Genomic DNA, 7,272 nt, shown 5'->3' with positions numbered 1-7,272 from the left:
AGAACAGCGTGTTGCAGACCCAGCTCACAGCTATGCCTCTTGGGCCCTGGTCTAGCTTTAGCATCATGTTGGGGCTATTTTGGGCCTGCGATGGGGCCAACATCAGTGCTGGGATTTATTAACTTCTGTTCCAGCCTGATGTGGAAGCACTAGGTTGAAGGCCAAATGCCTCCATTTTCTGAGCTGTGCCAACTATAACTTTCCAGCCATACACGCCAGAGGAAATTTTTGCAGGTACTTAGAAATGGTTTGTTTTATTGAGTATCAGAGGGGTAGCCGTGTTAGTCTGGATCTGTAAAAGCAGCAGAAAATCCTGTGGCACCTTATAGACTAACAGATGTTTTGGAGCGTGAGCTTTCGTGGGTGAATTACCACTTCGTCAGACGCAGGTTGAAATTTCCAGGGCAGGTTATATATATGCTAGCAAGCAAGCTAGAGTACCGATGGTTAGTTCAATCAGGGAGGATGAGGCCCTGTTGCTAGCAGTTGAGTGTTGAAAACCAAGGAGGGAGAAATGGTTTGTAATGGCAAGCCATCACAGCTTTGTTCTTAGTCCTGAGACTGATGGTGTCAAATTTGTAGATGAACTGAAGCTCAGCAGTTTCTCTTTGAAGTCTGGTTCTGAGTTTTTTTGCTGCAGGATGGCCACTTAAGGTTGCTATAGTGTCTGGCCAGGAGGTTGAAGTCTCTCCTAAGGTTTTTGGTATATTGCACCTCAAATGCTAGAACAGGGCCTTCATTCCCCTGATGAACTAACCTGTTATCTCTAGCTTGCTTGCTTAGCATACTATATTACTGCCCCTGGAAATGTTCCACTACTGCGTCTGACGCGATGGGTATTCACCCCGAAAGCCTCACGCTCCAAAACGTCTGTTAGTCTTAAGGTGCCACAGGTTTCTCTGCTAGCTGTTGTTTTATTGTTTGGTAATTGAACTCCTGTACCTCCACTGGTGGATGTCTTGTAATGTACGCAGGTCAGAATCTCCGTCAGACATCGGAACGTTCTATGCACTAGCTCTGAATGCCTCTATAAAATTGACATCTGCCCAAGTGGCCCCTGGATCAGCAGTTGAAAAACAATCCCGGTGTGCTCCAGTGGGCAGTGGGTTCTGCTGTCCGATGGAAAGGACAAAGGGAAGTAATTTTTCTCACACTAGCTTTGAGTGTAGAGGGTGACATTTGTGTGGTGACAGTAAATAGAAACGTCGAGTGTGAGCCGGGGTGGAGCGTGCGCATGTTTGTGTGTGTGTGTGTGTGTGTGTGTGTGTATGTGTGTGCATGTGTGCAGAGACACCGTTCCATCTCAAAATGTTGTTGTAGAACAGGAATCGGCAACCTTTCAGAAGTGGTGTGCCAAGTCTTAATTTATTCACTCTAACGTAAGATTTCATGCCTCAGTAATACATTTTAACCTTTTTTAGAAGGTCTCTTTCTAGAAGTTTATAATATAGAACTAAACTATTGTTGTATGTAAAGTAAATAAGGTTTCAAAATGTTGAAGCATTATTTAAAATTAAATTTAAAATGCAGAGCCCCCCGGACTGGTGGCCAGGACCCAGGCAGTGTGAATGCCACTGAAAATCAGCTTGCGTGCCACCTTCGGCACCTGTGCCATAGCTTGCCTCCCTCTTTTATAGAGGTCGCATACGAGCGAGCCCACCTCCCCTTCCTCTCTCTGATCCCCTTTGCTGATGCACTGGAACTGAGCTCATTGAAACCATCATCCCCAAAGGCAAGCCTCTCTTCTGGGCTATCTTTTCTCAGAGCATGCAACAGCCTGACGAACCAGGGAGACGGAACAAAGCAATGCTGGGTGCCTGAGGGTGCGGTCTGGTTCCCTGAGGCTAATTCTGTCATGTGAAAGGGCCCCAGGCCAGCTAAAATCCCAGCCTTCAAAAATGCTGAGGGCAGCTGCCACCATCAGGTCACAACCAGGAAACCACTGAGAATGTCACCATGCAGTGCCAAGCTACTAGGGTGAGGTTGCCTTGCCCAGTGTTCTGAACCGATGGCTCATGGACTGACAGGCGTCAGGGAATCACAACCACCCTGCCCTTCCGACATGGCTAAATGGGATCCTGGCTAGGTGGGAGTGGGGTCCTTATATAGAAAAGGGAGTCCCATACGGCTGTAACCCCTGCTTGCCAGAAGGGGCACTCTAGCCCCTCTCGTGGTGGCTAGAGATTGAAGAGCCTGCTACAGCTTTGGCTAAGAGAGATGCATCTTGCAGATCATGCATTTAGCTCCAGAGATCCCAGGTCTGAGCTCCACTGCCAATGCCTGTGTGTGGGTCAGGGTTACAGGTGGTGGCCCATAGTGGGATTTCAGGCAATTCAGCTAGGATGCACTTCCCTGCCCAGGGGGAGTATGTAACCCCCTGCTTGCTTGGAGTGGCACTCTGTGCCCCTCTAATGGTGGGTAGGCCCCCTAGAAATTGATGAGCCTGCTCAGAGAGGTGTGTCTTTTAGATCATGCATTGAGCTTCGGAGATCCCAAGTTTGAACTCTGCTGCCTGTGTGGGTTGGCATTACATGGCAAACATGGTGAACCACCACTCTAGTCTTTAATGGGGGACTCAGGACTCCTGGGTTCTATTGCTTGCTCCTTCACTGACGTGCTTTATTATGGTCAATTTAACCTCTCCGCTCCTCAATTCCACTTTTGAAAATCAGTGGTTGTCACAACAGGGGGTGCTGAATGCTTTTGAACACCTGGGGCCGGATCCTCAAAGGTATTTAAGCACATAATTCCCATTGAAGTCAAATCCCTAAATACCTTTGAGGCTCTGGGTTCTGGCCCTTAGGTGGGATCCTAAGCAGGTGCTGAGTTCTTTGGAGACTCCAGCCCCAACTGGAGGTGCTGAGTACTTGGAAATCTGATCCTGGGCTCTTCTGAAAATCTTTCCCCGGGTTCTGCAGGGCAAGGAATATAAGTTGTTATTTGGAGAGGCCTGGCACATACTAAATAGAATAATAATGCTAATGTTTGTAAAGCACTGTAAGATCCATAGATGAATAAGAGAGCTATATAGGTGCCAAACATTGCTTTCCCTTCTTCGCTGCAGGAGGCAAGCCTGAAGCCAGCTGCATTGCTTGTAAAGCCGAAGGGAGCAGCACAAGATGTATATACACACACACTTTTTTTCAATGTGAGTGTCAAGATCAGAGTGTCAGGTATAAAATGCTGCCAGAGCCTGGTAGGCAAAGATTGACAAGGGAATCCAGTGTTATCTGGAACTGTTCTCTCCAGAGAGGCTGAAAATCTTTGATAGGTTCACTCCAGGGGGAAATAACTTTGGTGGATAAGAGGCGTTGATGTGTGGAAACCCACGTGAATTCCACAGCAGCAGCAGGGTTTGAAACTGACATATATTCTTCTCCCTCTCCCACCCCACTCCCTGTTTATTTTATTTTCCCTTCTTTCAAAGCAGCCCTGGGTCTCCCTGCTACTGCGAGTGTTAAAAAGAACCAAGTCACACCAGTGCCCCACAGCATGCATGAGTGGGAGCAGTAAAAACGGGGAAGGAGGGAGAATGTCAATAGGCAGATCTGAAAAGCAAACCTAGGAAATGACTATGAGCTTGTCTATACTTGAAACACTCAGGCTGCAGAGCGGCAGCTGCGCTGCTGGAGTGCTTCCATGTAGACACTATCTACACCGATGGGAGGGGTTCTCTCTCTGGCACTGTTAATCCATCCCCACCCGACTTCGAGAGGCGGCAGCTAGGTTGAGGGAGGAGTTCTTCTGTTGACCTAGTGCTGTCTTCATGGGGTCTTAGGTAGGCTTTACTGCACAGCTCAGGGTGTGGATTTTTCACACAGCTGAGCAACGTAGTTTTCTAATGTAGACCAGGTGTGTGTGTTTGTGTGTTTGTGTGTGTGTAAAAAGTCTCCTGTGATGCAGAGAAACCAGCTTCCATGAATTCTTCCAGTTTGGAGAGGAGGGATGGAAAAACGTGAAAGTTAAACTGAATCCTGATTTTCTTCTTCTGATTAAACTCCCAAGCAATGGCCCAGTCAATGAGATGCTTGCATAACTCAAGGATCTCCCTCTCTCTCCATTCCTGCATACCTAAGGGCAGATTCTTTGCTGCATCTTCCCGGAAAGCCACAGCACACCCCAGCTTCTGTGCTGCTGTGGGAGCCGAAACGGCTCCCAACACAAGTCAGAACAGCACCAGAGACTGGTCTCCCTAATGGCAGCCTCCTACAGAATCCCTGAAATGCCTAGCACCTTGGGCAAGCACTTTTCCACTCCTGATCAATCAGGGGCACACACTATGCAGGGCCTGCAAGGGTTGGTGATAGTGCAGGGCTGCTTATATAACCCACTGGTGAGTGTGTGTTATGGGTCCCCCGGCTGTGCCAACCCACAGAGGCTTTGACTTGTTACAGCCCCCAGCTACAGGAGGGTGTCTCTTTAGCTCAAGCTGTAGCAGTTCATGTATTTAGCTTTGGAGGTCCTTGCTTCAGTCCCTGGCATATCACCCAAAGAGGTGGCTTTCATGCTTATAGTGGTCCTCCACTGTGTTGGGGGAATTCTTATTTGACCAGTTACAGCTGCTTCAAGTCACCTCTGTACGCTGCAGGGAAAGGGTCAGGATTGTGAAGAGCCCCATTCTTACACCAGGATTAACTCCACTGCAATCAGCAGCGCCCCACCAGTGTGATATAGGGCTGAAGCTAGAGCAAATCAATCAGGCACCTGCCATTCCAGTCAGCACCCGGTTAAGCCTAGCCCAGGACCTGAATCACAGCTTGCAAACAGGTGAGTGTAAATCAGAGCTTCTGAAGTTGTCAGCATGCCCGCCTCTCTGTCCCAGAGCTGTTGCCTCTCTACAAGGACATAGCCATTGATATGCCATTGTTCATCTGAAATTGGCAGAGAGCCGGCAGCGCTAGGCCCGAATGCATGATGTCATGAAGATAGTCATGGAGAGTCTGCAGGGACTGCAGGGGTATGTGTTTCCTTCTGGAGGAAGACTGATGGGATGTGTGCATTGCTTATTTGTACCTGTTGGACCATAATCAGCCTTGTATGTGGCCGGTTATTTTCATCCGTCATAGCCCTGCATGTAGCTTTAAGGGTGAAGGCATCCGGTTAAAGTTTTGGGGAAGCAATAAGCCAGCGCATATAAATTAGCTGCTACTATGTGGCTAAGGCAATCGCCAATGCTACAAGAGGCTGTGTTCAACTCCACATCCACGACATGCATACGCCATCTTCTGTCCCAAACTGCTGCATAATATTCTGCTGGAGCGAATACCAGTGCCAGCCCTGAAGTCTGTACAACATTTCCCCCTGCTCTCCAGGAGGTTCCTACTAGCTTCTGGATCAAGGCACTGGTGGAAGTGATTTTTTTTCCCAGGTGTTCTAGATGGGGATGATGTGCTAGACTATGGTCCAGTTTGACTCTTAAGTAAGTGACGACTGGCTGCAAAGGGAGTGGGTGATCCTTAGCACGGACTGTCGGGATTGATTGGCCTGGCAATTGTTCACATGGAAGGTTGTGGCCACTGTCTTAGACTCACTTAGTGTAAGTCTCCACTCATTAAAGGAAGTAGCCAGAGCTCCAGGCTGAGTGACCTTTCACTATCGTGTAGATCATTACCCACCTCAGCAAGAGAGATCTTATCCACATACTTGGCCTTAATTGTTGGTAGGCCCTAAGAATATATGTTGAAAAAGAGAGGAGTCAGAATAGATCTTTGTAGGAGTCTGGTATGGAGATGCTTATGCTGGCTGACTTTGTCTGCAGCTTGCAAGATGAAGCGCTGATTCATTATCGTTTCCACGATAACCCGCCCCAGGGGCTTACAGGGAATAGTCTGCAGCAATTTGGCGGTCAGCCCCCCCACGTCCGCCAGAATGACGCCAACATGTCCACCAGAATGACGCCAATTTCCCTGCCCTTCTCAAAGGCATTTTCAGTGTTTTGTGTTGGGCAGCTAAGTCGCCCTTGGGTACACCATCCACATCTGAAGCCAGCCCGGACAAAGGGAGAAGTGGTTCAATAAGCGCACTGATGTGCACCAGAATCAATCTCTCCCTGAGCTTGTATGTAACATAGGCAAGAGGGATGGGTTGACAGCTCTTTGAATCTTTCAGTGATTTTCCTGGCTTCGGAACAGCTTCAACTTTTGCCCCACACCAGATTTTGGGCCTAGGTGAAAAGGAAACTCTACATGGATACAATCCACACCTGGAGTGTTTCCCGTTCCCATAGGCTGTTTAGCCTGGTCCAGTTCTTTGTCTAAAAAGAAATGCCGAGGAAGTGGTGAAAAATCAAATTAAATCTGCAGTGGGACACAATGTATTTATGTGAGAGGGCTGGTCTACACTGGGGGGGTGTGTGTCTATCTAAGATACGCAACTTCAGCTATGTGAATAGTGTAGCTGAAGTTGAAGTATCTTAGATCAATTTACCTCGGGTCCTCACGGCGCAGGATCGATTTCCGTGGGTCCCCCGTCGACTTTGCTACCGCCACTCGCTCCGGTGGAGTTCCGGAGTCGATAGGGAGCGCATTCGGGGATCAATATATCGCGGGTAGTCTGGACGTACCCAGAGATGCACACCTTAGAAATACCTCTAATAAAATAACAGCAGCCAGCCTACACAAGACTTTGGGACAAGCAGTGAAGTCAGCTGCCAGATCCACCATTAGAACGGCACAGCAAACGTTCTGATTTTAGGTGGGCAGAATGCAATTGCCTCCAGTCACATTGCTTAGTGTTATAGGGATGGTCTAGAGAGTATTTGGTCCTGCCATGAGGCCAGGGGACTGGACTCAATGACCTCTCGAGGTCCCTTCCAGGGCTAGAATCTATGAATCTGTTTGCTAATGGAAAGACCACCACCGAAAGGGATCCCCTCACATGCCCTGCCGCTGCCACACTGATGAGTGCTCCTCGGGGTAATTTTTAAGAGATTCTTAATCTGCTGCTGGATGGCAGAGGTGGCAGCCTCAGCAGCTGAATCCATCTGTTAGCTGCTGTCACCATTTAACAGCAGGTCTGCTTGCTGCAGCCAATGTGTTTAAGGGCCTGGCTGTACAGCACAGCCTCCGACTCCATGCCTCTGGGATAGGATGGAGCTGAAATGCTCTCTCTGTGGTTTGCTATCCAGCTATGCCACGTCTATTAAAACTATTTAATAATAAGGTAGATCAATGCTGATGAAAGCTGCCAGTTCACTGAAGGCACCACAGTCCCTCTATTTAGCTGCAAAACAGGTGCACCATTGAAATTGGCCCTTATACCTCTACTCACCAA

This window comes from Chelonoidis abingdonii, chromosome 1, assembly GCF_003597395.2.
Source record: "Chelonoidis abingdonii isolate Lonesome George chromosome 1, CheloAbing_2.0, whole genome shotgun sequence".
Lineage (NCBI taxonomy): Eukaryota > Metazoa > Chordata > Testudines > Testudinidae > Chelonoidis > Chelonoidis abingdonii.
The sequence above is the reverse complement of the archived record's forward strand: the minus strand, read 5'-3'. Positions refer to the sequence as shown.